The sequence below is a fragment of the Tachyglossus aculeatus genome, chromosome 6 (assembly GCF_015852505.1).
Source record: "Tachyglossus aculeatus isolate mTacAcu1 chromosome 6, mTacAcu1.pri, whole genome shotgun sequence".
NCBI classification, from domain to species: domain Eukaryota; kingdom Metazoa; phylum Chordata; class Mammalia; order Monotremata; family Tachyglossidae; genus Tachyglossus; species Tachyglossus aculeatus.
In genome coordinates, this window is record NC_052071.1 from 18,259,275 (window position 1) to 18,272,003 (window position 12,729).

Sequence of the window (12,729 nt, forward strand, 5' to 3'; positions counted from 1 at the left end):
CATTTCACTTCTCTGAGCTTGTTACCTCTTCTGTAAAACGGGGATACAGACTGAGACCCATATAGGGCAGGGACTATGTCAAACCCATTCAGCTTGTATCTGCTCCAGGGCTTAGTACAGTGCCTGGCATATAATAAGAGCTTATTAATATCACAATTATAGATAGGGCCTCAGCATCTTAGAAAGTGATGGAAAGTTCTCCAAGTGGAAAGGGCACAGGCTTGGGAGTCCAAGGTCGTGGGTTCTAATACCGGCTCTGCCGTTTGTCACCTGTGTGAATTTGGGCAAATCACTTCAGTTACCTCATCTGTAAAATGGGGATTAAGATTGTGAGCCTCAAGTAGGACAACCTGAGTACCTTGTATCTACCGTAGTGCTTGGCACATAGCGCTTAACAAATACTGTAATTATTATATTCATGTGCAGTCACATATATGAATACTTTAGGCATATGCTTTGCATATGGTAAGCGCTCAATAAATACAGTGGAATGAATGAACGTAAGTATGCATTTATATGAATTTATGCAGATCCTAGGTAAAATGATTGCCTTTAGGTTGTCAGCTAGAAGCATGCCGCAGTTGCAATAGCAAATAGTTTGCCTTAGTTACACAAAATGTTCTCTCTTAGGGAAGGCACAACATTGTAAACTGCTAATAAAAAAGAAGCCATGTGGCCCAGTGGAAAGGCATGGGAGCCAGAGGATCTGGGTTCTAATCCTATCTTCACCATTACTTGCTCTGAAAACTTGGGCAAGTCTCTGAGCAGTTCCGTGCTTCAGTTTCCTTTTAGACTGTGAGCCCACTGTTGGGTAGGGACTGTCTCTATATGTTGCCAACTTGTACTTCCCAAGCACTTAGTACAGTGCTCTGCACACAGTAAGCGCTCAATAAATACGATTGATTGATTGATTTCCTCATCTGTAAATTAGGGATTACATACCTGTTCTCCCTCCTTAGTAGCAGCGTGGTTTAGTGACAAGATCACGGGCTTGGGAGTCAGAGGTCATGGGTTCTAATCCCGGCTCTGCCACTTGTCAGCTGTGTGACTCTGGACAAATCACTTAGCTTCTCTGTACCTCAGTTACCTCATCTGTAAAATGGCGATTAAGACTGAGCCTCATGTGGGACAACCTGATTACCTAGAATTTACCCCAGTACTTAGAACAGTGGTTGGCACACATTAAGTGCTTAACAAACACCATTAGTAGTAGTAGTAATAATAATGATAGTATGTGAGCACTTACTTTGCATCAAGTACTGTTTTAAATGTAGGGGTATATGCAAGTTCATCTCATTGGACAGAGTCCTGACCCTAATGGGGCTCTTTAAATAGGAGGTAGGACAGGTATTGAATCCCCATTTTACAGATGAGGACACAGAGGCACATAGAAGGTAAGTGACTTGTCTATGGTCACACAGGAGGGATTTGATTGAGTCAGAATTGGAACCCAGGTCCTCTGGCTCCCAGGCCCACTCTCTTTCCATTAGAGAAGCAGTGTGGCTCAGTGGAAAGAGCCTGGGCTTGTGAGTCAGAAGTCATGGGTTCAAATTCCGGCTCCGCCACTTATCAGCTGTGTGAACTTGGGCAAGCCACTTAACTTCTCTGTGCCTCAGTTCCCTTATATGTAAAATGGGGATGAAGGCTGTGAGCCTCACGTGGGACAACCTGATCACCTTGTATCCCCCAGCACTTAGAACAGCGCTTTGCACATAGTAAGCGCTTAACAAATACCATTATTATTATTATTATTATTATTATTATTAGGCCCCACTGCCTCCCTTCTTCTTAGACTGGGAGTCCTCTGTTAGGCAGGGACTGTGTCCAACCTAATTATCTTGTCTCTACCCCAGAGCTTAGTACAGTGCTTGGCACACAAATACCACACTTACAATTAAGAGCCAGATTGGTGCAGGTTACAGTACCACATGTCACAAAAACCTTTAAGGAACATGTTTTATGGGTGTTTGATACAGATACAATTTCTGTCTTTCCTTGTAGCCCAAGGTGGTTTGATCCAGGGCCCTGCTGGAAGCTTGGGACAAATTGAATGAAAGGAAGTAGTATATTTTCAATAATTTACTTTGGACAACTTTATACACTAAAGTGACTTCACAGAAAAAACTCCTACTCATTACTAATGAAGTTGGCAATGAAGTAGTGATTCTAAATCCCTGTTTTTAGGCATCTGATTTAGAAATTTCTTGGGCTTTTTTTTCCTCTTTTGGGCTTTTACTTTCCTTCTTGTATTTACACTTTGTGCTACTAATGATATTAATGTGTCGTAATTGTTGCTGTCCATTTGATTCTCACATAGAGTTCCATGCTGCAGTTAGCCATTCTGGAAAATATAGCCCCTCAGACATGAGGTAGAGAAGGAAGAGAAGCAGTGTGGCCTCGTGGATGGAGCAAGGGCCTGGGAATCAGAAGGACCCGGGTTCTAATCCCAGCTCTGCCACTTGTCTGCTGTATGACCTTTGGCAAGTCACTTAAATTATCCATGCCTCAGTTACCTCATCTGTAAAATGGGGTTGAAGACTGTGAACCCCATGTAGGACATGGACTGTATCTAACCTGATTAGCTTCAATCTATCCCATCACCTGGCATTATCTATACAGTGCCTGGCTCATAGTGAGAGCTTACCACGTGTCTGCTGTGTGAGTTTGGGCAACTCACTCTACTTGTCTACGTCTCAGTTACCTCATTTGTAAAGTGAGGATTGAGATTGTGAGCCCCACATGGGACCGGGACTGTGTCCAACCTGATTTACTTATATCCACCACAGCACTTAGTACAGTGCCTGTCGCATAGTAAGTGCTTAACAAATATTATTATTATTATTATTATCAAGTACCATTAAAAAAATGCCATGGGAATGTTAAGTCCTTCCATTTGTCAGTTCATTGACCTCAGATCTTCCTCCAAAAGAAGCCTGGATATTCACTTCGCCAGGAGTTTACCCTGGTATGTTAACTTTAGGCCTTAGTATTTTAAATTTATCACCTATCAGAGGAGGAGGGATGGTTCCCTTTGATCTCAGGATCCAGGGAATTTATAGAATCATTGGTATGAATTAGAGATAAGAAGCTATTGAAATACAATGAATGCTTGTAACCCCTGTTTAGAGTTAGGAAAGGGGACACATCTAACAAATTGGAAAATAGTCTTGATGATTCAGATTTGGAAATGGGGTTGCATCCTGTTCTGGAAACTAGAAATCATAAAAGTGAAGTCCAAGAGCAGTGCTTGATAGAAATGAAGATGGGAAAACACCCAAAGCTTCTGGAAAAAAAGGGAAATGAGTTCTATTTTCTTTTCTAATGCCTTTTAATTGTTAAATGGGTCTATTTGAATTTGGTGCATGAGAAAACATACCAGGTTTCTGGATGTTTGCAATGCCACCCAAACAAAAATAAGTTGAATAAAAGTTGGTATTTCATTCAGTGGGTCCTAGGGGAGGAGTATAGATGTCAAAGTGTGTTGACTTGCTTTTTTATGCCTTTCCAATAAAAATAAATGAGACCATGTAAATGATTTGCAGTATGTAAAGTTTCTCATTTTTGCTGAGTAGGGAACTCAGCCTTTCTTCTTTGCTCCGATTTTGCCCCTGGGAGTCACTATTCCAGCATAATGTAGAAAAGGAGGATTTTCCAAACCGGCAGTAAAATGTGTGTATTAGAAATTCTCAGTTGGAAATGGTCCTTTCTATAGATTTGGGCCCTTTCCTTTCAATCTTAACAGAATTAGATGAAATCATGTATCATGCCGGTAAAGAAACCTGATGCAATTACCTTCCCAGGAGTAGACTTATATTTGGTGAGTTAATTATCCATGAATATGTTCATATTTGTTATGAATTGACTCATACAGGTCGTCATTTAAAGACAACCAAGTACTATGTAATCTAGGCCTTCAATTAAAAGAAAAGGGAATCCATTATCTCAAGCGCTTACTCTGTGCCAAGTACTGTACTAAGCATTGGGGTAGATAATAATAATAATAATGGCATTTGTTAAGTGCTTACTATGTGCTCAGCAATGTTCTAAACACTGGGATAGATATAAGATAATCAGGTTGCAGCTGACAGAACTGACTGCCAGTGAAGTCATGACTTGTCCAAGGTTATACAGCAGGAAAGTGGCGAAGGCAAGATTAGAACCCGGGTCTCCGGGCTCCCAATCTCATGCCGTTTCCCCTAGCCCATGCTGCTTCTCTGGGTAAAATGCGTTCAATCTTATCAAGCTGCTAATGGCACCCAAGAGCTGCTGTTAAGGGGTGAATAACCTGATTCCAAGTGGATAACTTGGGGAAAATGGAAGTTGTCATTTTACACGATTCACCCAGATGGCAGGGCAAAACTTAGGAGAAAATGTTACCATTGAAGAATTTCTTCGTGATTCTTCCATAGCTTCATGACCCTACTCATCACCTTTTATACCCTTTAAACTTGATAAAAAATAATAGCCAGGTTCCTATGTCAAAAAAAGTGATGTGCTCGTAGTTTAACCGCCACCGAAGGATGTGCCCTCTGTTACGAAATACGGAGTTTACAAGTTAGCGTGCTTATGGAACTTTATAGGGTGCTTCACTTGACCTAAAATATCAACTCGATGTGTTTACTGCTACCATCACAATCGGCTGATAAATTCCTTCCAAGTCCATCGCAACAGCCACACTCGTTAATGATCTTGACCTCTATAAATGCCCGATCCACTGTGTGCCCTTTGATCGCAGGAAAGATTTTGTTGTTCTGGGATAGTTGTAATGTGATTGTGTCAAAAACCTTTAACTGTGTCAAAATATATGTCTCTCTTCTTTATTTTATTGTCCGTAATTGCTAGTGCCAATTTGGAATGCCGCAAACCGTGTAATTTTGTGTATGTTTCCTTGCGGCAAACGTTTGACTTTACCCCCTCTATTGTTCTTTAGGTCGCATTTTTTCTCCTCTACTGAAATCTTCTCAAGGGTGTCGGTGTGTCCTAGCAAAAAGATTATTTATGTGGTGTTCCCGTGCCTGCCCGGTGGCCTTTCTTGCAACTGAGTGCAGCTCCACTAACTTTTTACAAATCACATGGTTGGCAGTGCATTTTAATTTCTCCCCCAGTGGGCTGAGAGCATGTAAAGAGTTAGTTAAAGCCTAGAAGCCGCATCACAGGATCATAATTTAAAGGAAGGCCAATGTTTTCATGGACGCTTAACATTTTATGGAAATGAAACTTGGTGCAAAACAAACGTTTTGTAACTGTCAACCATACTGTATTTCCATAGTGTTAGGATATTTTCTTCTTCAACTAGAACCCTAGCAGCCTGACTTTTTTTTTCCTGTTACTTCATAAGGCAGTGGAAATAAAAACAGAATAAAGCCCACGGCAACAAGATATTTCTTTTACCATCTGTTTGATTTATGTCTACTTTAAACTGCTTGTATTTTAGAAGGAAATCTGTTTTCTACCTCCAAAAGTATGTGATCCAACATCTCTCAGCTGCTAATTTTTAGCACTTTAGAGAGTCCCTTGGGCTGCTGTCAGCCACAACTTATTGCATAGGTACTTTTCACTAAACTCATTATAAAGTGATTAGCCTCGAGCAAGATTATGCAATGCTCCAGCCTGCTCTCATGATGGGTTGTTTTCTACTGGATGTTGCACTGTCAAATCTTTTCAGCTGGTGAGTTGAGAGAGAATCCTTGCATTAAACAGAAAGGGGTTTTTTTGTTTGTTTTGAATTGGTGTTTGTTAAGCACTTATTGTCTGCCAGGCAGTATACTAAGCAAGGGGCTCACCGTCTCAATTCCCATTTTACAGATAAGGAAGTTGAAGCCCAAATAGAATAAAGGACTTGTCTAAGATCACACAGCAGGTGAGTGGCAGAGTCATGAGTAGGACCCTGGTCCTCTAACTCCTAGGCTAGGGCTTTGTCTCAGAAAAGGATGGACAGGCCAATTGCGCTTCATGCCTTTAGTTAGAGCTAAATCTTAATGTATCGTAATGTACTGTATTCTCCCAAGTGCTTAGTGCAATGCTATGCACACAGAAAACATGTAATAAATACTATCGTTTGATTTTAATGGCATTTTAGGACCAAACTCTGTCAGTAGCCCAAAGGGCATAGTAATTGGTATGATTTTTCACCTCTTTGTTTATCCTTGAATCAGCGGACAATGTGTCACCTAGATAATGGTAATAATAATAATAATAATGGTATTAAGTGCTTACTATGTGTCAGGCACTGTTCTAAGAGCTAGGGTATATGCGAGATAATTGGGTTGGACATAGTCCCTGTCCACATGGGGCTCACAGTCTCAATCCTCATTTTACAGGTGAGGAAACCAAGGCACAGAGAAATTAAGTGACTTGCCTAAAGCCCCACAGCAGACATTTGGTTTAGCTGGGATTATAAACCATGACTTTCTGATGCCCAGGCCTATGATCTATCTACTAGGCATAAAACATTCAACTCTGTGCCTGTAGTAGAAATGTTTAACCTTTCAAGCCATCGATGATATTTATAGACTGCAAGGTGCCCTCTAGACTGTAAGCTCATTGTCGACAGGGAATGTGTCCTTTTATTGTTGTATTTTACTTTTCTTAGTACTTTGAATAAATTGTTGTGGGCAGGGAATGTGCCTACCAACTCTATTATACTGTACTCTCCCAAGTGCTTAGTACAGTGCTCTGCACACAGTAAACACTCAATAAACATGATTGATTGAATGTATACTGTGAACTGAGTACAGTACAGTACATTAGAGTTTTCCTCTCCTCCTCCCCATCCCTCCCGCCCTACCTCCTTCCCCTCCCCACAGCACCTCTCTATATATTTTTACAGATTTATTACTCAGTTTTACTTGTACATATTTACTATTTATTTTGTTAATGGTGTGCATATAGCTTTAATTCTATTTGTTCTGACGATTTTGACACCTGTCTATGTGTCTTGTTTTATTGCCTGTCTCCCCCTTCTTGACTGTGAGCCTGTTGTTGGGTAGGGACAGTCTCTATATGTTGCCGACTTGTACTTCCCAAGCGCTTAGTACAGTGCTACGCCTACAGTAAGCGCTCAATAAATACGAATGAATGAATAGACTTGAGTTTGCAATCTAGTAGGGGAGACAAACATAAAAATAAATTACAGGTTGGGAAAGGGCAAAGTAGAAGGATACGTAAATAACTGCTGTGGGGTTGGGTTGGAGTGTCATAGTATTTGAGTGAAGACCCAAGAATGTACGTAATACAGGATAGAGGGCTAATAGGTGGGTAAATGAGGGTTTAGTAAGTGAAGACCTCTTAGAAGAGATGTGATTTTCTAAAGTTTTGAAGTTGGGGAGAGTGGATATTTTTTCATTCATCCAATCATATTTTTTGAGCGCTTACTGTGTGTACAGCACATACTAAGCGCTTAGGAGAGTACAGTAGGGCAGAGGAAGGATGTAGGAATGTCAGCAGCAAGATAGATGAGATAAAGGCCCAGAGAGCAGGTTGGCTTTGGAAGACTGAAGTGTGCGGGCCGGGTTGCAGTGGGAGGTGAACGAGGTTGGTAGGAACGGGAGAGCTGATTGAGTGCCTTATAGCCAATGCTAAGAAATGTCTGTTAGACGTGGAGTTGGGAAGCAGCATGGTCTAGTAGATAAAATGTGGGCCTGGGTTCTAATCCTGGCTCTGCCAATTGCTTGCTGTGTTACTTTGGGCAAATTGCTAAACTTTTCTAAGCCTCAGTTTTCCTGTTTTATTTTTATAGCATTTGTTAAGCTCTTACTACGTGCCAAGCACTACTTACGCTGCGAGTCCCATGTGGGACAGGTACTAAGTCCAACCTAATCAACCTTTATCTAACCAGCTCTTAGAACAGTAGTAAGTGCTCAACAAATCCTGTTTAAAAAAGCCAAAAATAAACCTGGGCTGAGCTTTTTAGAAAAATGATTGAAGCAGCAGAATAAAATATGAACTTGTATGGGGAGAAACAGGAGGCAGGGAATAAGGACGAAAGGAAATTATCTGCATGGTAGCAGTTTGGAGCAGTAAGGAACGTGTCTAGAGATGCTATGCAGGTCAAACATGATTTCTTGACAGAACAGATGTGCAGGCTGAAAAAGAGAAATGAATTGCGGATAATGCCTAGGTAAGAGGTTTGTGAGATAGGGAAAATGTCACTGCTGTCTACGGTGATGAGAAAGGCAGGAGAAAGACAGGGTTTGGGTGGGAAGATGAAGAGTTCAGTTTTGGTTATGTTAAGCTTCAGTTGTTGGTGGGACATCCAAGAAAAGGTGTCCTGAAGGCAGGAAAAAATAGACTTTAGTGAAGGAGATAGGCGAAGACTGCGGAATGTAGATTTGAAAGTCATCTGCATAGAGATAGTTGAAAGTGTGGGAGCAACTGAATTTTCAGTCCTCGCTAACATCTCTGCCCTCTGCACAGAAGATGTTCAATCTATACTATAGACTAATTCATTAGTGTAGTTCAAATCTATGATTCTGGCTTATTCAGAGCCAAATACATTTTTAATGGCATTTATTAAGGGCTTAAGTGCTGAGGTAGACACAAGCATATCAGGTTGGACGCAGTCCATGTCCCACATGGGATTCACAGCATGAAATCCCCATTTTCCAGAAGAGGTAACTGAGGCACAGAGAAGTTGAGTGACTTGTCCGAAGTCTAGAGCAGACACATGGGAGATCTGGGATTAGAACCCCATTCTAATCCCAGGCCCTGTTCTATCCTCTAGGCCCCGTGCTGAAGTTGAGAGCTAATACCCGGTCTCAGGTTAAGCACTTAGTACAGTGCTTTGCACATAGTAAGCGTTCAATAAATAAGATAGAATGAAATGAATGAAGGTGAGGTTGAAGTAGAGAGGAACAGTGGGCAGAACTTTATAAAAAAAAAAACTGGTAGAAAAAAATTCTGTATGATGGAAAACTCAAGCTTCCCATGGACTTAGATGATTTCATTTAGTTGAGCTGCTGGTGCTTGAATTAGATGAATCTAAAATCCTACGGCCCTGTTCCTTGCCGACTGAGGAACACCAGTGGTATTTGAAGACAATTCAATTGACATACACCTGTAATTTTATTTAAATAATGGCATTGCTACTGTCTCCCAAGGAGCCCGTTGTGCCTGGATAAGAAAGTGGCTGTTTAGGGAGCCATGAAAGTCAAAGTCAGGATTCTGGAGAGGGAAAATGTACTTACAGGTTTGATCAGGCACTGAGACACAAAAAGAAAGGGCCTCTCCAGCAGGGGTTTATCATCAAATCTGATTTTTGGGCAAGGATTTTGGAGAATCATGATAAACGGGATGGAACCCTCTGTTACTTGAATAGTGAGCAAATAGCATCAGTGTCATTTATAGCCTATTCTCAACTTCAAATTGGAGGGCAGACCTATGTGGGCAGAGGCATCATACTGTTCGAAAGACCCAGAAGTAAAACAAAACAGTTCCACAGACTGCAAACATCAAAACATGACAGTATAATGTGGCCAGAGAGTCCCACATTGGCTTTTAAGTCAGTCTCCCTCTTCTCATGAACAAATATTCTCTCTCTCTCCCATTATTTTTATCACAGTGGCTTCAAGTACGAAGGCCAATATATGTATTTATATATATAATTAATTGTAATTATATAATATATATAGCACGCATGCTGCATATGTGTGTTTACATTTATGTGTGTTAATATGGGTATAATGTAGCATGCATTGAGCAAGAGAGGGCTAAAGTTTCTGAAGAAAAGGAGAGGGAGGGAATAGTCACCATTAGTTTAATTGCTTTGCTTTGGTGGTTTTTAATTTTTACAGTCCTCTGTACTATAAGGTCCTTATGAGCAGGGAACTTGCCTATTAACACTGTTATAGTGTCCTCTGTAAAGCACTTAGTACAGTGTTTGCCCATAGTAAGCTCTCAATAAATATGATTGACTGCATTTAACTTAAATTGTGAAGACTTAGAGAATTTTATCTCCAAGAATTTAAGGTTAAGAAGCAAACCAGCAACAATTTAAGAAACTCATCCACATCCCTGGTATTCAGACTACTGGCTAGGTGCTGCTCAAGATAATGAAAGCTTTAAGGAAAAATTCAGCTATATGACTGTAGGGGAAAAATATCAATACCCACAAAAAAAGTTTCCTTATTTTCTTAAAGGGGATCCAGGATAAATTGTAAGGAAGGCTGTTTTTCTTTTTTCTTTTTCTCTTTTTATTTCCCAAAGAAAAGTGCTTCGAGTTGGTATTTAAGCATAAATACAGGTAAACTCCTGCCTGGCAGAAAAATCAATGAGAGTCCAAGCTACTTATTTTCCTTAAGGAGGAGATTCCATCAGGGAGACTGGCTGTGATGGGACGTAGGCCGGCCTTGTTCCTTCCCTGATTGTTGTTTTACTTGCTTTCAGATATTTGCACATTTATAGCTACTGTGTATGTGTTGCTCAAAGCAGGCTAGCTAAATCCCTTCTGAAAGTGTGAGAAGCTTTGATCACTTGCCAAACTTCAGGCCATGGCCAGAACTTTTTAGCTCTGAGTTCTTCTGTACTGTAATTTCATGCTGTCTAAAGTGCAAGAAAAAGAAAATATCCTACATAAATGCCCTGGGGTACGTTATCCATGAACGGGCCCTTTCAGAATTTTTAGAGAGAAGCTCATTTTGCAGAGAAATGGAGAAACAGAAATGTCAATGCTGGCAGCTGAAAGGGTACAGACTGATGGGTAATGAGAGCAAGGCAGCTGTTTCTGTACCCAAATTTAAAAGTAAAACGCCCCATTGGGCCTTGGAGTCCCTAATTAATTACACTGAGGATCCGGTGCTTAGTGGTATTCTGCCACCCAGAAAAATGATCTTAAGCACCAAGGAATAATCTAAGCAAACTCTTCCCTAGAGAATCGAAATGCTCTAAGAGAAAGGGAAAGCCACTGAGGGCTCTTTCTAATAATGAGTAAGTTGGACCAGAATTGCACTTTGTAAAGTCTCTGTAATCCAAGGATTTTGGCATTAGGTTGATGATCAGGAAATGGAGTTTTTTCCCAGTGTCTGGTAATGAACAATGTTTAGGAGTGTTTTGCTCTGTAAAACTGGTGACTCACCAAAGTAGTGTAATGAACAAAGGCTTCTTGGGGAACAGCCTTAAACCGTACAGTCTTTCAGTAAAAAGTTTGAAGTGCATGCTCGTTCAGGCAATCTGCATTGAAATAATGAACATAACTAATAGTAGTGATTACATGTTAAGCACTTAATACATGTCAAGCACTGTACTAAGCTCTGAGGTAGATTCAAAATAATCTGGTCCCACGTGGGGATCACAGATGAATTAGATGGGAAAACAGGTATTGAATCCCCATTGTGCAGATGAGCGAACTGAGGCACAGAGAAGCTAAATGACTTTCCCAAGGTCACACAGCAGGCGAGTGGTAGAACCAGGATTAGATCCTAGGTCCTCTGACTCCGAGGCCTGTGTCCCTTCCACCAGACCACACTGCTTCTCATGGGAAAGCATGGTTCCATGAAGATGAAAAGCTCCATTCAGAGAAGACGAAAGTAATGCCAGAGGGAAGGTAGCTCGGTCCTTGAAGGTGATTGATCTTTGAAATTCATTGGAGGGAATACTTGGAGGGTGTTAGAAGGTACATCTCTAACATGAGCATATGCATCAGAGGACCATTGGTCTAGATTATACAATGCCACTAGATTGTCTGCCTCTTGAGGGCAGAGATCATGCATATTAGCTCTTAGGATCTTCCAACCACTTACTACAGTGTGCTCCATGCAGTTAATGAACGATGAATACTGTTGATACATAATTAACCATCACACTGTTCTAACCAGGATCCCTTCTTACTCCTTTGTCTTGCCTTATGCCATTGAGTCGTTTCCGACCCAAGGCGATACCACGGACACATCTCTCCCCAAATGCCCCGCACTCCATCTGCAATTGATCTGGTAGTGTATCCGTGGAGTTTTCTTGGTAAAAATACAGACGTGGTTTACCATCGCTTCCTTCCGTGCAGTAAACTTGAGTCTCCACCCTTAGCTCTCTCCCAAGCCACTGCTGCCCAGCACAGGTGAGTTTTGGGCTTTTAGCAATCAATCAATCAATCGTATTTATTGAGCGCTTACTGTGTGCACAGCACTGTACTAAGCACTTGGGAAGTACAAGTTGGCAACGTATAGAGACGGTCCCTACCCAACAGTGGGCTCACAGACTAGAAGGGGGAGACAGAGAACAAAGCCAAACATATTAACAAAATAAAATAAATAGAATAGTTATGTAAAAGTAAAATAAATAGAGTAATAAATATGTACAAACATATATATAGCAGATTCCCTTCCACTTGCTAGCCACTGCCCAAGCTAGGAATGGAATGGATATACCTCTGCTTGACTCTCCCTCCCGTAGCCGAGACTGGTAGAGTATTGGAAACTCTCCAGGTGTGACCCTGAGAAGGGCTCTTACCCCTTTAGGATTCAAAATACCAGGCTGGGTGGACCACTGAACTAATCCAGTCTGGCATTGCCTGGGTTCATGTTTCTCTGTCCTTAAAGGTAAAGATGGGAGAAGGGAGGAAAAGAGACAATACACTGGCATGGTTATTTAAATCATTCAACAGAAGAGAATTCGCCAGGTAGAACAGGATCAAGAGGTTTGTCTGCCCTCTCTGTCACAATTGTATAAGACCTGTATTCCAGTTTAAAAGTCTATGGCCTATTTTTTGTACTCTCCCAAGTGCTTAGTACAGTGATCTGC

The 12,729-nt window shown here is 41.1% G+C and overlaps 1 non-coding gene across 1 annotated transcript; it reads right to left on the minus strand.

Moving 5' to 3' along the window:
• Positions 1 to 12,293: 12,293 nt before the first annotated feature.
• Positions 12,294 to 12,431, minus strand: LOC119930166. Its single transcript, XR_005451655.1, has one exon. It is a non-coding gene; the product is annotated as a small nucleolar RNA SNORA7 (small nucleolar RNA).
• Positions 12,432 to 12,729: the final 298 nt, after the last annotated feature.